At 45.3% G+C, this 26,669-nt stretch overlaps 1 protein-coding gene across 1 annotated transcript in view; it reads right to left on the bottom strand.

Moving 5' to 3' along the window:
* The window catches only part of LOC117876852 (deubiquitinase DESI2-like), an 82,134-nt gene that overhangs the window by 7,635 nt on the left and 47,830 nt on the right, over positions 1-26,669 (bottom strand). The gene's annotated exons all lie outside the window — the stretch shown is intronic.

Here is a 26,669-nt window from a genome sequence, read left to right as displayed (position 1 = left end):
TTGGCTCGGCATGGAGAGGTCTCATTGCATCTTCCCCAGTGATCATGGCAGGTTATTGCAGCAAATGCTCTCCCGCTTGGACCACAACGGAGCTGTTGGATCTGCTCAGTATATGGGGACAGGAGGCCGTGCAGTCCCAGCTGCGCTCGAGTCATAGGAACTGGGATACCTACTGGCAGATTTATCGAGGCTTGTGCGAAAAAGGCTATGATCGGGACACACTGCAGTGCAAAGCGAAGATTAAGGAGCTGAGGCAGGCGTACCATAAGGTGAGGGAGGCAAACCATTGCTCCGCTGCTTCACCTAAGACCTGCAGGTTCTATAAGGAGCTGGATGCTATCCTCAGTAGTGACCTCACCTCCATCGCCAAGAGCCCCGTGGATACTTTGGAGGGCACGGAGATGGCGGAAAGAGGACCTAACCCAGAGGACGAAGTTATTGATGAAGAGGTGGAGTTAGATGAGGATGTGCAGCTCCCGGTGGAGTTGCCTGGTGGAGCAGGCAGCCAGGAATTGTTCTCCACTCCAGAGGTACCTAGTCAGTCTCAGCAGTTGCTCTCAGCAGTGAGCAAGAAGCAGGAGATGAGACTCCTGGAAAGTGTCTGTGGCTTGTGTAGTGCGGAGGTGGGTTCAGGGCAAAGAAATGTGGGAGGCTGGCTGTGTTTCTGTGAGCTGGACATTTCCCTGTGTAGCTAATCAATACAGCAGAACAGGGTATTGATGCGCGCCAAGATCTCACGGGAATCCTCCAGAGAGATCTCCAAGGAAGTTTCCTGGAGGTACTCAGTAATCCTCTGCTGAAGGTTTCCTGGCAGAGCAGCTTTGTTCCTTCCCTCATTGTAGGAAACTTTCCCGTGCCATATGGAAATCACTTGTGTGGGTCCAAAGTGGCACATAGACAAGCACCATAGGGAGCAGGGCGGAAGCCACAAGCATGGAGTAGATGTACCCTCATTTCCCTGCTTACCTTTAGCAGTGAGATGTCTGCTAGAATTACCCCACATGTGGAAAAGTGTTGGAGAATTTTACAATTTGTTCCCTAGAATGCTGCACCATGACCCTTGCAAAGAGTATGTGCTCTTTTCCCCATGTGGAGCGCCCCTTCCTCCCCCCCGCCAACATTCGCCATGCTTTGGGTGTTCGCAGAGATGTGTGCCTGGCTAGGGTCAGTGAGAAAGCGATGCCAATGTTGCAAAGGTGTATTTAATTAAAATGTTTCAGTGCTGTGCGTACATTTAACAATCTCGCTTCTGTGCATCGTCCCTTGTGCTTCACCAGATGTGGCCTTCGGGAACACCCCACACACCCCTGCCAAGCGTCTGCACCAGAAAAGAAAGCGCCCAAGACTCAGCAAAGAAGACATGTTCCAATGCAGAAAAAAGGGAACGCAAGGAGTGCTGGGAAGCCAAATAGCAGGACAGAAAAGAGAATCACGGGTTTGTTAAGAACGCTACTGAGCAGATGATTAAAGTAATGGAGGAGCAAACGCAGATGCTGAAGTCTTTAATAATGCAGCAGACTGAGCAGATCAGTGCTCGACCTCTACTGCAGCACATTCAGAACTCTTTTCCATGCCCCCCCAAACTCCTCCCGCACATTTCTTTCCACCTTCCAGGACTTCTCAGTTTCCTCTTCACTCCACCCCCTTGGACAACTTTCACAATGATAGCTGGACCTACACACAGTTGTGAAAGTCTGCCCTTCCCTGGTTCCTCCTTTCCTGCCAAGCATCTGTGTGTTTGTGTGTGCTTTTTCTTGTGCAATAAAAGCAGACTTTTATAATGGTAAATCATCTCTTTTTTTTTCCTACAAGGTGAGATTGCAGGCACTGCCAATACATGCACAGGCCTTTTAATCACTTTATTACAGGAATATAATGCCCCAAATGGTGACATTTCCCCCCTAGGAAAACTACATGTAATGTAACAAAGCAACTCACACAGAGATATACGTTACTGGTGGTCATTGTCAAAGTGCTGCCTCAAAGCCTCCCTGATTCGAATAGCTCCCCTCTGGGCTCCTCAGTCAGCCCTGGTATCTAGTTGCTCAAAATCAGTGGCCAAGGAGTCTGCCTCAGCACTCCACCCCTGAGCAAACCTTTCACCCTTAGCTTCACAGAGATTACACATAGGGTGACCAGACGTCCCGATTTTATCGGGACAGTCCCGATATTTCCTTCTTTGTCCCGCGTCCCGACCGATGTTCGGTCGGGACACTGGACAAAAAAGCAATTTTGCCCTCCGCTCCGGCGCTCACGCCCCCCCCCGACTCCGCCCCCTCCTTCCCCCATTGGATCTCTCCATGGAGGGAGGAGGTTAGGAGGAGGGTCGGGCAACTACTAGGAGCGTAGGAGGGGAAGGGAAAGTTGCCGCGGCCCCGCCGGGAAGGAGCCGCTGGAGGGCAGCCGAGCGGGAGAGGCGCGGGGCTCCCTGCCGGCAGCGGGACGCGCCGCATGTGCCCACGGCGGGCTGGGGGGCGGGAGGCTCTGCAGGGCTGGGAAAAGCCCTGGCTCCTGCCCGTTGCCAAGCCTGGAGCCCCTCAGGCGACCGGCCGCTGCTGTGGCTCGGCTGTGCCAGCCCTGGCCCCTTGCACGCCCGCGCCGCGGCCAGCCCCAGACTTTGCTTCTTGTCCCCCCCCATGCCCTCTTTATCCCTAGCCCCTTCTGCATCGGGGCCAGCTTTTGCCCTGGGGTGGGCAGCACATGCGCCCGGCGCGGCTGGGGCCTGCTAATGCCCCCCGCCCCTGCGAAACCGCTTTATTTTTTTTTGCTCCGCCCCCCCTCCGCCCCTCCCCGCGTCCCGATATTTCATCCCTGTGATCTTGTCACCCTAATTACACAATGTACGGCACGCGGCTATGACCCTGGAAATATTAGCCTCAGTGAGGTCCAACCTGCCAGAAAGGCATCACCAGTGTACCTTTAATCTGCCAAAGGCACATTCAACTGTCATCCAGCACCTACTAAGCCTGTTGTTGAACTGCTCCTTATTGCTGTCCAGGTGTCCCGTGTAAGGTTTCATGAACCACAGTTGTAAGGGGTACACAGGGTCTCCAAGGATCACTATGGGCATTTCAACCCCACCCCCCATAATCTTCTGGTTAGGAAAGAAAGTCCCCGCTTGCACTTTCTGTACAAGCTGGTGATCCTGAAGATGCATGCGTCATGCACCTTCCCAGACCACCCCATGTTGATGTCAGTAAAATGCCCACGGTGATCCACAGGCACCTGCAACACCATGGAGAAGTACCCCTTCCTATTGAGGTATTCCATCTCAAGGTGGTCTGGTGTCAAAATTAGAATGTATGTGCCATCTATCGCCCCTCCACAGTTAGGGAAACCCATTTCTGCAAAGCCGTCCACTATTTCACACACATTTCCCAGAGTCACGGTCCTTCATAGCAGGATGTGATTTATTGCCCTGCACACTTGCATTAACACAGCCCCAACGGTCGACTTCCCCATTCCAAATTGATTTGCAACTGACCGGTAGCAGTCTGGAGTTGCCAGCTTCCACACAGCGATTGCCACACACTTCTCTACTGAGAAGGCAGCTCTCATTCTGATGTCCTTGTGCCACAGGTCTGGGGCCAGCTCCGCGCACAGTTCCAGGAAGGTGCTTTCCGCATCTGAAAGTTCTGTAGCCACTGCTCGTCATCCCACACCTGCATGACGATACGACCCCACCATTCAGTGCTTGTTTCATGAGCCCAAAAGCGACGATCTATCCTATGCACCTGCTCTGTGAATGCCAAAAGCTATCTAAAATTGCTCCTATCCATATCGTGCAGAATGTCAAGCACCTGCGAGTCTTCCTCAGTTAGGAACTTCACAATTAACTGCACTGCCCTCTACGAGGTCTTCATGACAGTTAACAGAGCATAGGAGAGCAGTGCGGGATCCATCCCTTCTCATCAAGATGCCGGGGTGCACAGCAAAGAAGGGCCGCTGAAAAAACTGCCGCAAAAGAAAGCCAGAAGCCCATGGAGTTCTGGGACAGAAAGCAATGCATCACGGGACATTTAGATGTCCCAAGATGCACCGCAATCCACTCCATCATCCCACAAGACCTAGTGACAGAAGGACTGTGGGATAGGTACCCACAGTGCATTGCTCACACTGTTGATGATGGTGCCCCCACTGTGGACGCAATCTGCCAACAGAAGTAGCAAGTGTGAACACGAAATTGCGATTTTTATTATGTCGACTTTTGGGTGTCGACATCACTTTTGTCAACACAAATTGGTAGTGTAGACAGTGGCCATTTGAGAGGTACAGCTACTAGAGAAAAAGTCCCAAATACACATCCCAGGAACAGTTTTTCTTGTTCATACAAAACCCCTGTGACTGGTATCCATTCATTGCTGTTGGCCCTAGACCTTCCACAGCTTCTGTATTCAAGTCTGAGCTATTCGTCTTGCCCCACTACATTTTGGTGTCATTGGGGCTCTCACTGCTCCTACAGACAGAGATTCAACACTTTGGACTAGCAAGAGTAGGGATTGAGAGTCACTGCTTATCCCCATGTACATCCCTGATATTCCTGCATCTTCCACCATCTCCCTTATGGGTTCACGGCTCACACTAAAACCTGCACACTTCATGCATTGCCCCCATTTGAGGCAGAAAACTTCTGCAGCAGCTGTGTGTACTTACTGCCACTAGGGGGCATTTTACAGTAGAGAAGTTGGCTTTCCTTTACTAGAAGTTCTTCTGGGGGGGGTTGGCTAAGAACTGCAAATGCCCCTGCTGCTGTCTGGGGAGCCAAGTAGAAACAATTCAGACATATAGAACAGAAGCCAAAAGTGAAGGAGAGATGGGAACTGACAGCCTGGGATCTAGTTCTGGGGAGCTGTCAAGTCCACACCAGTGCTTCAGCTCACCAATCTACAAGTGATGCAGAAAATAGAGAGAGCCTCAGAGCCCCTGAAGTCAGGCCCATTTCCCATTCCCATCCTCCAATGTATCTGAGAGTTGAATTCATTTAAATGAAGGAAAATAGCAGAAATTTATAACATCCACCATATGTTTAAAGCACATGTTATTGCTGGCAGCCGCATCCTTTACTACTGCTGAAACGGACAGCTGGATAATCTGACCCACATATGCCAAAAATGCTACTTCACAGGCAATAGGAGAGTGACAAAAGGTGTGATAAAAAACATTTGGACTAATGCAAGAGGAAACTATCGTCCCTAACGGGTGCTATTCAGCCAGCTGAATAGTTCCCTAAATATCACTGGTATTTAGGGTTAGCCCAATATCCCCAAATACCCCTGTGATATTTGGGATACCTAGAAATGTACTGGGGACCTAAACAAGAGAATGGGGGATAAGGAGGGAGTACGGTTAGCAGGAAGGTGAGAGAAGAGCCACAAGAATGATTAAAGGATTAGAAAACCTGCTTTTTAGTGATAGATTCAAGATACTCAATCTATTTAGCTTAACAAAGAGAAGGTTAAGCGGTGAGTCTATTACAGTCCATAAGTGCCTACATGAGAAACAAATATTTAATAAAGGGATCTTCAGTCTAGCAAAGAAGGTATAATATGATCCAATGGCTGGAAGCTGAAGCCAGACAAATTAATCCTGGAAATACATTTTGAGCAGTGAGGGTGATTAACTATTGGAACAACTTATCGAGGTTCCTGGTGGATTCTCCATCACTCCCCTCCAATTTTCATATGCTCCTCACTCTGCAGACCTCTGAGGTCTGCAGGAAGGGAGTCCTTGTCCTGCAAACCTTAGGACACCTGCAGAGGGATGGGACTGCAGACAACAGGAGGCCTGAGCCTTTTCAGACCCTGACAGACTTACGTTGGCTTGTTGGAGGCCTGAAAAACTCTCTAGACTCACTTGAGGCAGGCACATCTCAGCAGTTTGGGTGTGTATTACCTTTCAAGAATGAGAGCTTTTAAGAACAACACCGTACAATCCTCACACATTATAAAATGCAGAGTGAAGGTTACACTTCTCAAACACGACCCCCAAACCATCTTAACTCTGTCTCCATACCTGGGCCCTACAAAATCAGAAACTCCTACTTCTTAATCCAAGCACTACAGAATTTCCTTTTATTGGTGACCACAAAGACTAGAAAGCCTCAACATTAAGCATATAATTATTGTGCTGCTTCACAACCTTCTTTAGGATCATACTTAGAACACACACAGAATTTTACAAATTTCTGATTAGACAAATAACCCAGTGAAGGCAATTATTTCCCACACCTCATTAAGGGCCTGATCCAAAGCCTCATGAAGTCAATGTGAGTCTTCCCAAGGGCTTTGGCTCTCACTCTAAGGGCAGAATCTGGCAAGGAGCTGAAGGTATTCAGTACATTGTAGATGGCGCTCATCAAGCCCTCAGAACCAGGCCCCGTGATTCAATGTGGCAACCAGTTCTACCAATGCCAGGAAACAGGCTAGCAGGTCTCCTTTTACAAATGTCATGTGCCCAGATTATGCTATTGTGCAAACGTCATGTGAAAAGAGAAAGAGTTACTGTGTTGACAACGCAGCACAATTAGCATTCGGGCATTCATAGTTTACATTTTAGAATCAATGCTCTGTGGTGCGTGCTTTTAATGCTCTGCATGCAAAGGAGGGAAGATGGCAGCCTGGCATCTCTATGAAGGCAGAGTTACGGGAGCTTGGGTACCTTGTGGAGAAGTGCAACTTGAATTCCTCATTTCCTGGTTGTCTAACATGAGGTTTGTTTGTTTCAAATAACATTCCTGAAAGGTAACATGTACTCAAGCATGAAACCATAACTTGAGATGTAGTGAAAAACAATTTCACATAAGAACTGCCATAACGGGTCAGACTAATGTCCATCTAGCCCAGTATCTGGTCTCTGACAGCGGCCAAACCCAGAGCTTCAGGGGAAGTGTATAGATAGGGCAATTTTTGAGAGATCCATCTTCCCCTCAGCTTCTGGCAGAGGTTTAGGGTTACCCCAAGCACAGAGTTACGTCCCTGATTATCTTAGCTAATACCCATTGGTGGACCTATCCTCCATGAATTTATCTAGCTCCTTTCTGAACTCAGTTATACTTTTGGCCTTCACAACATCCCCTGGCAAGGAGTTCTATAGGTCAATTGTGCACGGTGTGGAAAAAATATTTCCTTTTGTTTCTACAATAGTACCTCAGAGTTATGAATACTTTGGGAATGGAAGTTGTTTGTAACTCAAATGTTTGTTACTGAACAAAACGTTTTGGTTGTTGTTTCAAAAGTTTACAACTGAACATTGACTTAATACAGCTTTGAAACTTTACAACACAGAAGAAAAATGCTGCTTTTGACCCTCTTAATTTAAATGAAACAAGCACAGAAACAGTTTCATTGCCTTGTCAAATCTTTTTTTAAAAAACTTTCCCTTTTATTTTTTTAGTAGTTTGCATTTAACACAGTACTGAACTGTATTTGCCTTTTTGGGGGGGGTGGGTGGGTCTCTGCTGCTGCCTGATTGCATTGTTCCGGTTCCAAATGAGGTGTGTGGTTGACCAATCAGTTTGAACTCTGGTGTTTGTAATCTGAGGTTCTACTGTATTCAACCTGCTGATTATTTTTTGTTTGTTTGTGGGGAAAGCAAATAAAACTTCTCTATTCACTTTTTCCATCTCATTTATTATTTTCTCTCTATATATATTTCCTCTTTCTAAACTGAACAGCCCTAACCTTTTCAGTCTCTCAACATATGGAAGCTGTTCCATATCCTGGATCATCTTTGTTGCCCTTCTCTGAACCTTTTCCAGTTCCATTATATCCTTTTAGATATGAGATGACCAGAACCAGACACTCTACACCATGGATTTATATTGTGACACATGAGGTTTTTGGTCTTATTTTCTATCTCTTTCCAAATAGCTCCTAACATTTTGTTAGCCTTTTTGACCCCTGCTGCGCATTGAACTGACGTTTTCAGAGACGTATCCATGACGTCTCCAAGATCTCTTTCCTGAGTGATAACAGCTAAGTTAGAACTTATCGTTATATATTTATATTTTTTCCAAAGTACATAACTTTGCACTTATCAATGTTGAATTTCATCATTTTGTTGCCCAGTCACCCAGTTTTGTGATATCCCTCTGCAACTCTTCACAGTCAGCTTTGGACTTAACTATCTCGAATAATTTTGAATATGCAAGCATTGCCATTTCACTTTTCCAGATCATTAAATAATATGTTGAACAGTACAGGTTCCAGTACAGACCCTTGGAGGACCTTGCTGTTTACCTCCTTCCATTGTGAAAACTGACCATTTACTTCTGCCCTTTGTTTCCTATCTTTTAACTAGTTACTGGTCCATGAGAAGACCTTCCCCGTTACCCCATGACTGCTTAGTTTCCTTAAAAGCCTTAGTAAAGTTTTCATGTTGGAATTAATTGTAGACTAAATTTGTTTTATAGTTACTGTGTAAAAACTTGAACTTTCACCCCAGGGAGTGTAACTAGCCTGCAGAGATCAACAAAATAGACTGAGTGGCAACATGCCATAAAGCTCAGGCCAGATTGCATTCAACGTGCATGCACTAAAGAAGCAGTACTGTGAATGGCCTTCATCTCACAGTGTAGAGAACAGCTGAGACTAGTAAATGAGGATGACTGGACTCAGGAGTTTGGTTGTTTTCAGGGAATTGGTATCCTAAGGCCAGCGGGGAAAGGGGTGAGAAGCTTTAAAATCAGTTCAAGCAGGGCTATCCAGGATGCCCAGATTCCCCCGTGCAATCACTTTCTGGTCCACCCTAGGTACGAGATGGTCACTCATGGAGATTCTCCCTGGAATCCCAGTCACTTTCCTCATGTAAAGTGAAACAAGCCTCTGTACTGTCACAATGAACCTGGAAAGGAGGTTGCAAAAGAGAAAGAGCAGGAAGAAATGATGGGTCTGCCAAACCATCACTCATGCTCCCCCTGCCCACTTGCAGGAAACATGGCAGTTGCACCTCCATGTCCCTGTACTAGAGGATATAGCTACATGTACATAGGAATCCATGAGCAGAGAAGTTATGAGAGCAGAAAAAAAATCAGGGTCAAATGAAACAGCTGGCTTCTAGGGCTGTGGGTGATGAAGTGCTATTTCAACCTAGCCAACCAGGGCTCCAATTGAGATACTCAAAGGCTGAGAGTCTGGAGTATATGCCATCTTGATGAACAAAACAAGTCAAATCCACCAATGGTATCAAGCTGTTCAGCTGTAAACCAAGCCTGCCCTATGATGATGTTCCCCTGTGTGAAACTCATTGAGACTAGGATTTTAAGTACAGCAAGCAGCTGCAGGATGACAAGATCGGTAACAAGTGGCCTAATAGCAGAAGGTCCTCTAGGGAAGACGGAGTATAATTAAGACTGGGACTACTGGTGACACTTAGAATTAAGGTTATCATACCAAATGGATGAATGACTGTAATTCACTCAAGCTATTGCAAGGGCACACAGAGGAATTCTTCTTTCCCAGCAGGTGTTCCCGCCAGGCCAGCGGCTCAGAACAGCCACAACTCAGAGATTCACCCCTTGGAGTGTGGATTCCATGGTGAACATGTCTTCTAGGCCAATCCCTTTGTGTGTTGTGATGAGCTCACCACCAGCCTCTTCCCTGAAGGGTTGACTCTGATACTCCAGTTTTTCTTTTCCCAGCTGCTCTTCTCTAACAACTATACAGAAGCAACAGGTTAGTGGAGTGGCGGGAGGCAGGGAAAGATCAGAGGTAGAATCCAGCAGCTCTTAGGAGTGAGGGGGGATTTGCTCCCAAACAAGACTCCCAATCCTGCAAAAACTAATGGCCACACCTAGGTAATTTGCTTACCCTTCTGACACTTCTTACTTATCAACTGGCTTTTGTTATAAGTCGGCTGGGCAGAATTTGATTTTTTTATACATGTAATTTCAGTGGATAATGTCAATGTTTATTTTTAAGCATTTTCTTTTATTTTTATGGTTTTAAATTTTCACAGTTGTGGGAAATTATGGGAGGGTCCAGACAATAGAGGGTTGGCAATAATTATTTAATGAATGTAGTTATTGGGATTGTCATAACTATAAAGGGAAGGGTAACAGCTGTCCTGTGTACAGTTCTATAAAATCCCTCCTGGCCAGAGACTCCAATATCCTTTTCCCTGTAAAGGGTTAAGAAGCTCAGGTAACCTGGCTGGCATCTGACCCAAAGGACCAATAAGGGGACAAGACACTTTCAAATCTTGGGTTGGGGGGGGAAGGCTTTTGTTTGTGCTCTTTGTTTGGGAGTCGTTCGCTCTTGGGACTGAGAGGGACCAGACATCAATCCAGGTTCTCCACATCTTTCTAAACAAGTCTCTCCTATTTCAAACTTGTAAGTAAATAGCCAGGCAAGGCGTGTTAGTTTTCCTTTGTTTTCTCAACTTGTAAATGTACCTTTTACTAGAGTGTTTATCTTTGTTTGCTATACTTTGAACCTGAGACTAGAGGGAGGTCCTCTAAGCTCTTTAAGTTTGATTACCCTGTAAAGTTATTTTCCATACAGATTTTACAGAGATGATTTTTACCTTTTTCTTTAATTAAAAGCCTTCTTTTTAAGAACCTGATTGATTTTTCCTTGTTTTTAGATCCAAGGGGGTTGGATCTGTATTCACCAGGAGTTGGTGGGAGAAGGAGGGGGAATGGTTCATTTATCCCTGCTTTAAGATCCAAGGGGGTTGGATCTGTATTCACCAGGAGTTGGTGGGAGAAGGAGGGGGAATGGTTCATTTATCCCTGCTTTAAGATCCAAGGGGTTTGGATCTGTATTCACCAGGGAATTGGTGAAGAGTTTCTCAAGGCTTCCCAGGGAAGGGAATCCATTTGGGAATGGTGGCAGCGGACCAGATCTAAGCTGGTAGTTAAGCTTAGAAGTCTTCATGCAGGCCCCCACATTTGTACCCTAAAGTTCAAAGTGGGGAAGCAGCCTTGACAGAGATTCAAAAAGTTTAAGCTTTACAGCCATTGAAATAGAAATTGTCAACGTCACATGTCAAAATATACAAAGTAAATATCCTTAAATCAAACTCTTAGAACTGAAGCAGCATTTTTCTTACTTTGCCTATCTGTAAATTTCAATTCTCATCAATGGAAATATTTTTGTGCCTGTGTTTATGGTAAAATTGACATTTACTGATACAAAGCTAGTCCTGCCGAGCTTAGTTATAAGGATTAGGTTTTTTCCTTGCCACCTAGAGCTGTGCAAAAGAGGAATATGTTTTCATGCCATTGCACACACAAAAATGTCATACTGCTCAGCAGCGTAGCTGGGGGGGGGGAGCAGGTGGGAGCGGCCTCTCCCCTGAGCACTCACTCGGCACTTCCCAGCACGTCCGGGTCTTTGGGCTCCGCTGCGTGCATCTTGCGGCGGCGGCTCCTGCTCCCCCCGCCCTCGCTTTGTGGCGGCTGGGTGACGCTCCTCCCTGTGCCCGCTGGGGGGCGCCTGCTACCTTGCGGCTCCAGCGCGGGTTACCCACAGGCAGCTCCGGGTCCTCGGCGGCAATTCGGCGCGGTGGGTTCTTCTGCAAGACTTGGGTTTTTCTTTTTTCTTCTTCGCTGCTTTGCAGCAGGTGGCGCCTTTTTTTCCTGTGTTCGCTCCCCCTGCTGTTAGAACCTGGCTATGCCACTGATGCTGCTATGACCAGGAAAATTCAGGCCAGATCCTGAGTTGGTGTAAATTGGCATAGCTCCTCTGACTACAGTGGGGTTATGCCAATTTACGCCAGTTGAGAACATGTGCCTTTATTTTAATAAGATACCTGCAAATTTCATATCATTTGCTTGACAATAGGACCACTTTAAAATGGAAATGTGAAATGTAAGGGTTTTTTGTTCTTAATTCAAAGTTCTTACCCACAAGTGCGGATAGACGGGACTGAGGCTGGACCAACAGTGAGCACAGGCAATTATAAGAATGGTCCATCTAGCCCAGTATCCTGCTTCTGATAGTGGCCAGTACCACAGCTTCAGGAGGAGTGTACAGAACAGGGCCATTTTGGAAAGATCTACCCGTCTTCCCCTATCAGCTTCTGGCACTCAGAGGTTTAGGGTTGCCCCAAACATGGGCTTACATCCCTGACCATCTTGGCTAACCTATCCTCCATGAACTTATCTACTTCTTTTTTGAACTCAGTTATATTTTTGGCCATCACAACATCCCCTGGCAACAAGTTCCACAGGTTAATGGTGCATTGTGTGAAAAAGTACTTCATTTTGTTTGTATTAAACTCGCTGCCTGTTAATTTCATTGGATGACTCCTGGGTTTTGTATTGTGGAAAAGGGCAAATAAAACTACTCTATTCACTTTTTCCACATCATTCACGATTTTACATACCTCTGTCATATTCCCTCCCCCCTTAATCATCTCTTTTGTAAGAGGTCTGCTACTAGGGTCCTTGATTTCAAAATGGCAAATTTAAAAAAATTAAAGGAATTAGTTAGGGAAGTGGACTAGACTGAAGAACTCAAGGATCTGAATGTGGAGGAGGCTTGGAATTACTTTAAGTCAAAGTTGAGGAAACTATCAGAACCCTGCATCCCAAGCAAGGGGAAAAAAATGTAGAGAAGGGTTCCAGACCAAACTGGATGAACAAGTATTTCAAATAGGGTATCATGAGAAAGCCTTTAAGGAATAGAAAAAAGGATGCATCAGCAAGGAAAGCTACCTCTTGGAGGTCAGAAAGTGTAGGGGAAAAGTGAGAAATGCCAAAAGCCAAGCAGAGTTGGACCTTGCAAAGGAAATTAAAACCAATAGTAAAAGGTTCCTTAGCCATCTAAATAAAAATAAAACAAGGAAAGAAGAAGTGGGACCGCTAAGCACTGAGGATGGGGTGGAGATTAAAGATAATTTAGGCACGGTAAAAAACCTACATGAATATTTTGCCTGTTTTTAATAAGGGTAATGAGGAGCTTGGGGGCACTGGCAGCGTGACTAATGGGAACGAGGTTATGGAAGCAGATATCATCACATCTGAGTTGGAAGCCAAACTCAAACATCTTAATGGAACCAGATCAGGGAAACCAGATAATCTCCTTCCAAGGATATTAAAGGAACTGGCACATGAAATTGCCACCCCAATAACAAAAGATTTTTAATGAATGTGTAAACTTGGGGGAAGGTCATACCCTATGACTGGAGAATTGAAAATATAGTACCTATATTTAAGAAAGGAAAAAATAGTGACTGGGAAACTAGAGACCCATGAGTTTGATCTCAATTGCAAGCAAGGACTTAGAACAAATTTTGAAAGAGAGAATAATTAAATCCATAGAGGTAAATGGTAATTGGGATAAAATACAATAGGCTTTTACAAAAAGTAGATTGTGGCAGACTAACATAATCTCTTTGAGAAGATAACCAATTTTCTAGACAAAGGAAATGCAGTAGATCGAATCTACCTTGATTTCAGGAAGGCATTTGATGCAGTTCCACATGGGAAATTATTAGTTAAATTGGAAAAAATGGGGATTAATATGAGAATTGAAAGGTGGGTACGGATCTGGTTAAAGGAGAGATTACAAAGGGTCATACTGAAAGGTGAACGGTCAGCCTGGAGAGAGGTTACGAGTGGAGTTCCTCAAGGATCAGTCTTGGGACTGGTCATATTTAAACACTTTCATTAATGACCTTGGCACATAAAAGTGGCGGTATGCTAATACAATTTGCAGATAACACAACATTGGGAGGTATTGCTAATACAGAGGAGAACCAGAATATCATACAAGAAGATTTGGATGACCTTGAAAACTGTAGTAAAAGAGCTAGGAAGAAATTTAACAGTGCAAAGTGCAGGTCATACACTTAGGGATTAGCTATAAGACTTTTTGCTATAAACTGGAGACGTATCAGTTAGAAGCAACAGAGGGTGAGAAAGATCTGGGTGTATTGGTTGATCACAGGATGACTATGAGCTGCCAATGTGATGTTGCCATGAAAAAGGCTAAGGCAATCATGGGATACATCAGGCAAGGTATTTTCAGAAGAGATAGGGAAGTGTTAGTACCATTATCCAAAGCACTGGTGAGACCTCATCTGGAATTCTGTATGCAATTCATGTTTAGGAAAGATAATTTCAAACTGGAACAGGTGCAGAGAAAGGCTTTTAGGATGATTAGAGGCATGGAGAACCTACTTTACAAGAGGAGACTTAACGATCTTAGCTTGCTTAGCCTAACAAAACGAAGGCTGAGTGGAGATATGGTTGCTCTCTAGAAATACATCAAAGGGAAAAACACCAGGAAGGGAGAGGAGTTATTTAAGTTAAGGGCCAAAACTGACATGAACAAACTGTCCATCCGTAAGTTTGGGCTTGAAATTAGACAAAGGTTTCTAACCATCAGAGGAGTGAAGTTCTGGAAAAACCTTCCAAGGGGAGAAGTGGGGACAAAATAATTAACTTATTTTAAGACTGAGTTTAATAAATGTATGGAGGGGATGGCATGATGAGATTGCATACAGTGGCATATGGCCTGTCCACAACTGATATTAGCAAATATCCCCAATGGCAAGAGATGGGACACTAGATGGGGAGGGTTCCAAGTTACTACAGAGAATGTTTTCCCAGGTATCTGGCTGATGGGTCTTGCCCACCTGCTCAGGGTCTAACTGCTCATCATATTTGAGGTCGGGGAGGAATTTTCTCTCAGGTCAGATTGGCAGAGATGCTGGTGGAGTTTCAACTTCCCCTGCACCATGGGGCATGAGTCACTTGCTGGTTTGAACTAGAGTAAACGGTGGATTCTCTGTAACTTGAAGTATTTAAATCAAGATTTGAGGACTTCAGTAACTCAGCCAGAGGTTATGGGCCTATTACAGGAGTGGGTGGGTGAGGTTTTTGTGACCTGTGATGTGCAGGTCTGACCAGTGATCATCTGGCCTTCATGTCTATGACTAAATTGAACAGCTCTAATCTTTTTAGTCTCTCCTTATATGTCAGCTGATCCATACCCTTAATCATCTTTGTTGCCCTCTCTGAACCATTTATCTGTTAATCATTTTCATTGAGCTGAGAGAATCACTCAGTGCAGCCAAGAGTGGAAAGGTTAGTGATGAAAGAATAATCTCTTAGACTTTAATATAGCATCTTTCATCCCAAGGAATCCTAAAATGCTTCATAAACTTAAACTGATGTAGAAGCTATTCCTAGAAATCTGCTCATTTCACTGCCTTAATGTAGCCAAACCTGAAATAAAACAGCTGCTGTATTCAACAGCAAAACTACACAACCTTATGGCAGGAAATAAAGAAAAATCACCTCCAATTGAAACTGCAGGAGGAATTTACGGATACAGAATGTCATTATTAATGAGTTTCTATGGAATGCTGTAAATCATCATGGTACATAAACTAAGAAAAAATATACAGCACCTGCCCCCAGCTTGCCACATTCAAAGCCCCCTGAAGTCAGTTGGAGTTTTTCCATTCACTTCAGTGGATATTGGACCAGGAACGAAACAAGCAAACACTTGCTGATGTTCTTTGTTTCTCTGTTATTTCTTCCTGCGGCCCATCCCTCCTCCTAACTGTCTCTGCCCCCTGCCAACCATTAACCAGAATAGCTCATATGTGTTTGCTGAACAAAATGCCATTCCCACAAACACATTACATGGGCCTCATCTTTGGAGAACAAACCAACAGTAATTACCAGCTGAAGAAACCTTGGATACTATTTGACTGGGATATGCTCAAGTTCAGCTTCCAAAAACAGCTGCATCTTCAAAATCGGACACCGATGCATTCAGCTTTGGAGTCGAATTATTCATTGACAGCTAAAAAGCGGCTTTCTTGTTTGACCATTCCTTGATGCAGCAGACCTGCCTTGCTGACAATCAAACAATTTTTAAGGCAATCAGAACACTGGGGTACGTTTGTTGCACACATCAGCAGGTTTGCCTTGGTTTAGAAAGGAAATACAGATCGCAAGAGGCCAATTAGTATGCTCCAGCCATCCGCTCCTCAGCACAGCTCTACCCTCCACCTGACAATAGAACAAATTGCCCCATCTCAACATGGCTCCAACTGCCCGTATGAAAGATGACCCATTTACCCACCACACTGAAAGCAAAAAACATAACTCCACCTGTCCACATAACAGGTATCTTAAGACTGCTTAACCCCACTCCACCATGGCTTCAATTACACAGGGCACAAACCTGTCCAGCATGATTCTATCAACCAGTGACAGACCTGCACCCCCCTCCCCGCCACACACCACCACCCCTATCAATAGAGAGACCTTTGCCCAGAATGATAAGGGTGGGGTGGGGGACAAAATCTTGTATCCTGTCTGGATATGGCTCCACCTGCAAATCTTGTAGCATCAGGAATTGCCAGATACTTCCCAGAGACAAGGTCATTGAGGGAATATCTTTTACTGACCCAATCTCTGTTGGGGAGAGAGATATGCTTTCCAGCTACACAACACTTTGTAAAGATGACCTTGGGAGCTTAAATTCATAACTTTGCTAGACACTAAAAATCATGATCTTAATACAGACACAATGTATGGTTTATTAGAACAATCTGTAACCCCCTTTCTGTGTTATGATTTCACGGGTGCTAACAGGCCACTTCATCTTGAATGGTCCCTTAGAACAGGGGCGGGCAAACTTTTTGACCTAAGGGCCACATTGGGTTTCTGAAATTGTATGGAGGACTAGTTAGGGGAGGCTGTGCCTCCCCAAACAGCCAGGCGTGGCCCGGCCCCTGCCCCCATCCGACCCCCCCTGCTTCTCGCCCCCTGACGGCCCCCCTGGGACTCCTGCCCCATCCACCCCTCCCTGTTCCCTGATGGCCCCCCAGGACCCCTGCCCCATTCACCCACCCCCTGCTCCCTGTCCCCTGACCGCCCCTGGAATCACCGCCCCTGACTGCCCCCCACTGCCCCATCCAACTCCTCCTCTCCTTCCTGACTGCTCCCCTGGGACCCCTGCCCCCATTCAACCCCCCTTTTCCCTGCCCTGACCCCTATCCACACCCCCGAACTCTCCTGCCCTCTATCTAACCCTCCCTTCTCCCTGCCCCCTTACCGCACTGCCTGGAGCACCGGTGAATGGTGGCACTACAGCTGCACCGCCCAGAGCACCAGGACAGACAGCCGTGCCGTCTGGCTGGAGCCAGCCATGCCACCTTGCAGCACAGAGCACCAGGTCATGCCATGGCTCTGCAGCTGTGCTGCCCCAGGAGCTCGCAGCCTCGCTGCCCAGAGAATTGCGCCAGCGGCTCAGTAAGCTGAGGCTGCATGGGAGGGGGAATAGCAGGGGAGGGGCCGGGGGCTAGCTTCCTGGGCCAGGAGCTCAGGGGCTGGGCAGGAGGGTCCCGTGGGCCAGATGCGGCCCGCGGGCCGTAGTTTGCCCACCTCTGCCTTAGAATATGTGATAACTACTTATGCTAAACTATCTGTTCAACCTTGTACTTAGCTGTGACGCTCTGAGTACCTTTCCCAGACCTGAAGAAGAGCTCTGTGTAGCTCAAAAGCTTGTTTCTCTCACCAACAGAAGTTGGTCCAATAAAAGGTATTACCTCATCCATGTTGTTTCTCACATATCCTGGGACTGACATGGCTACAACAACACTGCATACAGATACCTCCCACTAAGATTCCATTTGCATGGTTTCATCAGGTGTGCCTGCCCAAGCCAGCTCCATCTGCCCCCATAATCTTGATAATCTTAACATGGTGCCAGCCACTAGCACCCTGTCCACTAGACTGCTAGTTTAGCTCCCACATGCTAACACTCACACTAGCCCTCAGGTTGCAATACCCCGCATAATCCCTCATTCAGACTCCATCTGACACAATCTTAGCAATTTCAAAATAAGCATTACTGAGGATGACAACCCCAAAGAATTTGGGGTTTGGATGTTTACCAAAGTTCAGAGAACCCAACTGCCTTTGTGAGTTTCTGGGCTAACCCTCATAGCAGGATGCTCTGAGTGAAGTGATGCTCAATCAGTTGAACCAAAACTCACAAAAGATTTCTAGCTACAAAGCTCAGTGGTAACTGGTTCTGACAAGCTTGAAATCTCACAGTTCAGCCCTAGTAAGGACATTGAAGTATTTTATTGCAGATTGAACTAAACCAGCTTAGGGGTTTAGGACCCTCTCTCTTTCTTCTGGCAGCCAACTAAGGCTATTTAATAAAAAATATATATACTTTGCCCCTTAAAGCACCTGTCCTCAGAGGATCTGATGCACTTTGCAGATGTTGATTAGGCCTCACACTATGCCCATGAAAGAGGGAAGTATTATTGTCACCATTTTACAGATGAGAAAATGGAGACAAAGAAGTTTAGCAAATTTGTCCATTGTCACACAGTGAGTCAGCGGCAGAGGCAATGGAACACAGGAATCCTAGCTCACAATCTCACGTTCTAACTGCTGACCTCATACGCACTCTCCTTCCATTCCTGTTGGTGTTGGTAGCTGCCAGCAAGCATGTCTTTCATCTGTGGGCAATCACAGACCTAGCTGGGGCTGATAAGTATGCTAGCCTCCCCTCATTCTGACTAAATAGGAGAAGCAATTAAGTTCCTTTATGGAGTAAGACAGATAAAACAAAAGAAACTACCACTCAAAGGCTGGCAGATAAGCAGCCAAGCTTTTGAATTCTTCTCTAAATCAGACCTCTGAACTCTAGGTATTGGCTCATTACCAATTAATAGTGAGAATCCAGAGTCTGTATGAGCTATGTATGAGTAGCTATGGCCCCAAGCATGTCTAAGCAGCATTGGTCTTGTGACATTATGAGAACTGCCTAGTAGGACACAAGCTTCTTCAGTCACCTTCCTTTTATTCTCCCCAAGGGAACACTCCTCACCCATGAAATTTTCATCATCTCAACCCTTTTTTTTTTCTAAAGTAACTATTGCCACTACTCTTAGTCCCAGAGCTTTGGTCACCAAAGTGGGCACCATGTTCGCCATCCCTAAAATCAGCTTCATATACGTACCCATGATCCACCAGCCAAAGTATCTTTCTAAATTCCCTCTCCATGATCCTGTCCAACTCCAGAGCCATCAGGCATCAGCAGAGAACTAATTCCTCAATACCATTCACCACTGCCCATTTAGGAAACTGCTCTTTGGCTCCACTTCCTGAGCCAATTTGGGTGTGAGGAAGGTGTGATCACATGATGAAGAATTTCAGATAGGGAGGGGAGGATTAACACTGCCCATAGACTGGCGAGAGGTGGCCAAGGTATACGTGTGTGTGTGTGTGTGTGTGTGTGTGTGTCATAGATATGCAAAGGTGGAAAGATCTTGTTATAGATGGGGAAGGAAATGGAAATGCTTTCCACATCCCCACACTACTTTTCCATTTGGCCAATTTTGAAACAAAGCAAAGCAGCTCTTTGGTCTACTGGTTCCTAGATTTCCAAATAAATCCAGCAGAGACAGAAGAGGGAGCATTTGGAAACTTTCAGTGGAGCATACTGGAATTTTTGCTAAGGACAGAATCAGGAAGTGCAACACCACTGAAGTCTGTGAAGGTGCATAAATTTGTCCCAACACGTTCAGATAATCAGTTCAAGGTGCTAATCCAAACCAAACTTCTGAACCTTGCCAGGTTCCACTTGATCATTCCACTAGCCCACACAGTGATGATGCTGGACAGATGGGGAACCTACTGGCTTGTGAGTGGAGGAATAAAGGAGGAAAAAGGCAGCAGCAGGTGCAAAAGGAGGAAAAAACAAGCCTGGTAAGAAGGGAATCGGTCACTGAGATGATACTACTTCCTACAAGTGATTTTTACCAATCAAATCTAAACAGATAGTCTTAGAAATATAGAGACTTTGAAAGAATAATCGCATGGGAGTTTGAACCTAATGTGCTAACTTCAGGATCAGTTTCAGTCTCTTTAAATAGTCTCTCTAGGTTTAAAAAAAAATGATATGATAATTTAGGAGGTGATTTGGGATGCTTAACTCTCACCTCAGCATCCCAGAGAGCTCTTTCAGAACAAAAACAATGAGGAGTCCTTGTGGCACCTTAAGATTAACAAATATGTTAGTCTCTAAGGTGCCACAAGGACTCCTCGTTGTTTTTGCTGATACAGACTAACACGGCTACCCCTCTGAAACCTTTCAGAACAAGTTTTTCAACCACGCAGCTGAATTCTGCTATCATTGATTTAAGCAGAATTATTGCCCATTCACACAGGCATATGTGAGCAGTGTTTGGCCCAATAGCTGTCAGGGATTCTCTGTCTGTGCCCCAGGAGACCTGACCTGGTTGGATTGACTGATTCAGCCTTTTTCTATTTGCCCCCATTATTTAAAAAAAGCAGCAGCAGGAGGGTTTCACAGCAACTGTAAGACAGATAAATAACTCCAGGCTGGGAGGCTGCTACAAGATGAAGAAGGTTGTGACCTTTTCTGTGGCACTTCAGATAAATTACGCATACAAATCAAAAAGAAAATCATTCCCCTTTCAAGAGCAGGGAGCAAAGAACCAATAAATGAACCGACCACTGGCCTTTCTGTCACTGCAGCCCTGCAGTGTACTTCCAATATGAATGCCCTTTAAGATTAAAACCAGTTTATGGTTCTCAATCCAGTACCTAATTATAGGGACATCAGCTTGAGGATGCATCATCAAAAGGGACAGTTTGGAGCAGTCATGCATGATCTGTCATAAGGATCACAGAGCACACTTTTGTACAGTTTAAGACTTGCCTCTGCCCTAGAAGAATTTGAAAGGGAACCAGGTTATTCTTGCATATTCATATCTGAAAATCCCTGCTGGAGGCTGCCACATTCACTAATTTCCCACTCCCTTCCCAGATGAACCATTAAGGTACCAATAGGGGCAGCTAGGTAAGATCTGGGTTGCAGCTAGAATCATTTAGATGCCTAATATGTGGGTGCAGGCCAGCAGTTAGACATCTAAATGACATCAACTGCATCCACACTATTTGCATCCACAAACAATGGTGGGCATGAAACGGCAAAGCAAGCCAAGCTGAGGCCTTGTTAAAAGTAAATCTGTCCTACTGTAATAAGAGAGAGGTTGAAATCAACGCATATACCCCCTTTTCCCCTCAACTATCAAGTGTTTCCAAAACTCAGCTATCAACTGGATCCAAATCTGAATGTTGTAGCTCAAATTCCTGTCTCAGATTGTAATTGGGCTTCTGTCTGAGGGAGCTCAATCAATCAGCTGAGCCCGAACAATGGGAAGAATGGGTGTTTTATTAAGATTGGACTCAGAACCTAACCCATTCCCCATGGGGAGAACAGAGCTCCTACTCCTTTCTGTCCTCCTTCTGTGGCAACATGACCTCGGTCTGCTTAACGTGCCGTGGAGTCTGCCTTCAGACCACGTGACCAGATGGTAGCCTCCAAACTTCCAGCCAATCATCTGTATGGACACTAATTAAGATGGCCACAGCCAAATGAGAAAATTAAGAAGGCCAAACACAGTCAGCTAGCACATGGCTGTTCATCTGACCCTTGAGGCCCACCAGCCATATTTGTGAAAAATTGAATGTTAACTCTTACATTACCAACTGGCTTTTGGGCTGTCTCAGCTCAGTCCTTCTGGATGAGATAGTTCTTTCCCTAGCTTCATAGTGCCACCCCTGATTTTGTCTGCACTGAGAGCACCACAGGCTGTGATCTCATCAAATATCCCAAGTAGTATTGGCCTGACAGATAGTAGTAATAATCATAGTAGAAGCAGGAGTAATACCTAGATCTTATCTAGCAGTTCCAATAAGTAGATCTGAAAGTGCCAGTATTATTATTCCCATTTTATACATGTGGAAACTGAGGCATAGAGCAGTGAAGAGACTTCCCTAAGGTCACCCAACAAGTCAGCAGCAGCACCAGGAATAGAACCCAGGTCTCCAGAAGCCCAGTCCAATGCACTATCCACTAGGCCACACTACCTCCAAGGAATGCCAGTGTGATGTAGGAAGTAGCATTGATGATTCAGTAGGTAGCACTCTTGCTTCCATGTCAGAAGTGAGTCAATGCCAAGCATGGTGTAAGGGCACAGTAGTCTTGAAAGTGCCATCTCTTGGATGAGAGGTAGCAAGAGAGGTCCTGACCACATGTACCCACTTGAGCTCCCTGGGGATTTTTTGCATGGGGCTGTATGTTTAACCTGGTGTCCCTAATCAACTCCCAGTCTGAGCAAGTAATGACATTCTGCTGACCTAAATCCCCACCTCAATTTTTTTCTTGGTGTAGTGAGGCGGTGTGGCTCCCCTCCGCCCCAGAGCAGGACAAGCCCTGGCCAGCACCTCTACACTTCGATATTCTTCTTTACTTCCAGTTCTTCACTTCTGCATAATGTAGCTATGCATTATTAAATAGATGCTATGGTCTGCCTCAGAAGAAGAGGAGCCTCTATGGGGGTGGGGCTGGATAAGAACAGAAGAGGACAGGGATGGATAGAAGCAAAAGGGGTGAATAAGTTGGAGGGTACATAGTCTCAGAGGAGTGGGGGGACAGAAGCCAGGGGATAGGGGCTTGAATAAGGGGAGGAGAGCTGGAGGCAAGGTGCAGTAGGAGCATAGAGGGAGGGTGGGTGGAGAATTGGGGATGGATAAGAGCAGAAGGGCGAGAGCTGGGCTGTGATGGATAGGAGTATGGGGAAAAGAGACAGGCTGGGGGCATAAGGGTCTATAACAACTAGATTACATACCCCTTCAGAACCTGAAATTGAACTGAGGAGGGCCTGAGTCTCTAAATTGTCTGCTCTCAGCCAATATCTGTGAAGCCTACTGGCAAAGCGTGTTTCTCTGCCATCCTCCACTGATAGGTCTATAGAGAAGATAACAGCCTACTACTGCTACTAGTTACTCCGTTAGCCTCTGCTGTTCGACACTCAACTGGTTCGCTGCTGACTGCCCTTATATACCAGTCAGGCCCACTCAAGGCCCAGCTGGAACAAAGCACTCCCAATTCACACTTTTCAAACAAACAAGCAAGCAATCAAGCACACGGTCAAACTGACCAACTGTCCCAGCAGCAGACACTCAGATACTCACCAACACAGCCCCCCTAATGCAGCACTTAGCGTACCTCCTCTCGGACAGCTCCCAGGCAAACTCCCGCTGTTAGCCTCTGCTGTTCGCCGCTCAGCTGGTTCGCTGCTGACTGCCCTTATATACCAGTCAGGCCCACTCAAGGCCCAGCTGGAACAAAGCACTCCCAATTCACACTTTTCAAACAAACAAGCAAGCAATCAAGCACACGGTCAAACTGACCAACTGTCCCAGCAGCAGACACTCAGATACTCACCAACACAGCCCCCCTAATGCAGCACTTAGCGTACCTCCTCTCGGACAGCTCCCAGGCAAACTCCCGCTGTTAGCCTCTGCTGTTCGCCGCTCAGCTGGTTCGCTGCTGACTGCCCTTATATACCAGTCAGGCCCACTCCAGGCCCACCTGGAACAAAGCACTCCCAATTCACACTTTTCAAACAAACAAGCAAGCAATCAAGCACACAGTCAAACTGACCAACTGTCCCAGCAGCAGACACTCAGATACTCACCAACACAGCCCCCCTAATGCAGCACTTAGCGTACCTCCTCTCGGACAGCTCCCAGGCAAACTCCCTCTGTTCGCTGCTCAGCTAGTGCGCTGCTGACTGCCCTTATATACCAGTCAGGCCCACTCAAGGCCCACCTGGAAAAAGCACTCCCAATTCACAATTTTTCAAACAAATGATTCTACTGCCCTTTACTGTGAATGCAAAGATCCAAACCCTGCTGATGATTCCGGTGGGTGGTCAGTATGGCTCCACATGATAGAATTTGTTTTTTCAGTTTGTTTGTTTGTTTAATAGGAAGTTACATTAAAACCCACATGAAAAGAATATTAAGTCAAGCAGTCAAGCAAAGTTAAGCAGTCAAAAATTAGGAAATGCCTAAATGCCTAAATTAAAGTTGCCTGCACAACCTTAATTTGGCCCCCTTGTGTGTGTGATTTGAGAGAGAAATAACATATATGAAAATACAGACTTTATATAAACTTTCATTATTTTTTGTTTAAATGGGATTTATCATAAGAAGCTTTAAAGTCTTTCCCCTAGAAGACTGAAATTTCCAAAGAGATAAGCTGCATGACCTGTCACTCATTTTAAAAATAGGAAGGTTGCCAAATTATCATGTTTACCAGAAAAGTCAGAGACATCTGTCAGAAGATGTTCACATGTAATTTTAATGTTGCTGATGGATGTTGAGAGGCTGGCGTTTTTGCTAGGGTCTTTGCAACCAGCTATTTTTACTGAATTTTGAGCCCTCACTTTTGGTAAGTTGGTGCAAGATATCAGCAAAGGCTTTCTCCCCCAAAGGGGACAGGGAAGAGAGAGGGAGGTTAACTTCCTCAAAAGGGGTCTTGCGCCTCTTTCATTTTGGATATTTTTGGGGGTGACAAACTCACCCCCACAGTGCTTGTAGTATGCAACAATCAATATTTTTAAAACTGCTGGCTTAAGCAGCTCTTTTTCAAACTGATGCTGGCCTAAAAATCACCTAACCTCTGATCAAGGTATACTTCATGCCCGATTTGCCCAAAGACTCAGGGGGAGGTGCTGTAAGGGGGAGTGAGTGAGAATCGCAAACTATAAAAAAGAAGGTTAAAGCCATGGGCCTTTGTCCATCAGCTCAACAGGCCAGCCGAGGGAAGTCTGACACTCCTGGTATACAAAGCAGGCCACCTTTGGGGAAAGGAAGTGAAGACAACAAAAACAGATTACGCCAACTTTTGCCCAGGCTCCCAGCACCAAGCACTGTATCGGCTACATCATCATCTGGTTCCCTGACTGCAGCTCCAGCTCCTATTCCATGTGAGTCCAGAGACCATGAGAGCTAAAGAGTTCAAATCCTGTTATCTTATGTATTTTATTTTTCCTTTTTCTGTTTTTGTCTTATTTTATTAATTGGAGAATGTCCCGGCCTTTTAGCAGCATTTTAGAAGACGAAAGCTTGGATGTGTGTGCGCCCATGAGTGCCTAGAATGTTCACACAGAAAAGGAACTGGAAAGAAAGTTTAAACAACCCTGAACTCAGTCTCTTGAAAGCTATTGATTGAATGCATGTTCCATGTTCTGTGTAGAGAACTAAAACACTTTAAAACTGTCAGCTGTAAATTGGCAAATAAGAATTGTCAAATTTCGTCTTTTGCACTGCCTTGGATGAAGTTCTTTAGTTGGAACTTATAACCAGACAACCACCTCCTGAGATGCCTTTTTATGATTTATAGGTTTATCTGTTGTATAAAATAAATCTGATGATTTGACTCCCATCCAATATTGCTGTTAACTTGCTGATTTGGTAATTGTATTTCTTAATTCAATTTAGCAGTGTTAATAGAAGTTTCCTTTTAGCGATATGCTTTCTTGATTTTATTTTTGTTTAACAACACTAATAAAATGTATATAACGGATACTGAATCTTCTCTCTTTCAATAGACAACATGGACCAGGACCATTGAAAATCTGGGTGTATCTCAGCCAGTCATCAGCTCCCTCCTAAATTAACCTTTGGTTCTCACAATTATGACACTGCTTTTAATTATATGAGCACATACCATTTTTCCACAAGACCCCTGCCTCATTCAGTGCAGAGGATGGACCTGCTGTGGGGATCAATCAAGACTGTGTAGTGACAGAGGCTTTTGTCTATAGGACTTCTGCTTCATCTGTTGCAAAAGTTGGAAAGTGTATAGTGAATCAGGTAGGGGATTGCAGGCAGAGAAGAGCATTCTCACGGTTAAGGCAATTGACTGGAGAACTGGAGTCTATCTCTGCCTCTGCCACAGAGATCCTGTGTGGCGCTGGGCAAGTCAGTTAAACCAAACTTTACACAGATGGGCTCTCATTGTGTTTTTCTCATTTTCTGAGTGCCTGACTTGAGACCCTGGGTCTATTTTGCAGAAGTGCTGAGTACTCACAGCCGTAACTGAAGCTGTGCTTTGAATATATGAAGCGCTCTATAATGCTAAGCACTCTGAAATCAAGTCCTGGGTGTCTCAAAGTGGGCATCCAAAATTAGGGGATTTTTTTTTACCTTCATCTCTCTGTGTCTCAGCTCCCCACCTGTAAAATGGAGATAAGGGTGTTGTGAACATAAATTCATTAATATGTGTGAAGCACTCAGATACTACAGTGTTGAGTACCATAGAAAAGTCTATGAGGAAATTAGTAAGTCAGTATTCAGTGCAGGGTTCGGATGATGTGTGGTAAATAAGACCTGGGGTCACATACGGAATGCAGAGGATAAAAAGAAATATCGAATAACTACCCATTCACTGAATGAGACTGGGGTCCTGTGGTAAAAAACAGGCTTTAATTGCATGATCACATACTATCATAAGGCATGTGCTCAAGGGGGCTGAATTAAGGTTGCATGGGCAATTTAAGATTGCTTTTAAAAATTATGTACATTTTACATGCTACTTAAATATGGCCTTCCAGTTCCTGTTGAGTGGCCAATACAGTGTGCCAGAGTGCAGGTACCCCTGCCCTATAGCACTATTTCAGCTCCCACCTCTTTACCACAGATACATAAGTTAAAGGTGAGCAATACAGACAATACCTACTTGCGATTAACCTGCTGTATTGGATCTCACTACCCTCCTGATTGCATGCTTTGGAAAGCTTAAGAACAGCAAAGGACTTTTGCAACATCACAAGGAGGATTAAAGCCAGAGATCTGGTTATGG

The sequence above is a fragment of the Trachemys scripta genome, chromosome 4, assembly GCF_013100865.1.
Source record: "Trachemys scripta elegans isolate TJP31775 chromosome 4, CAS_Tse_1.0, whole genome shotgun sequence".
Taxonomy (NCBI): Eukaryota; Metazoa; Chordata; order Testudines; family Emydidae; genus Trachemys; species Trachemys scripta.
The sequence above is the reverse complement of the archived record's forward strand: the minus strand, read 5'-3'. Positions and strand labels throughout refer to the sequence as shown.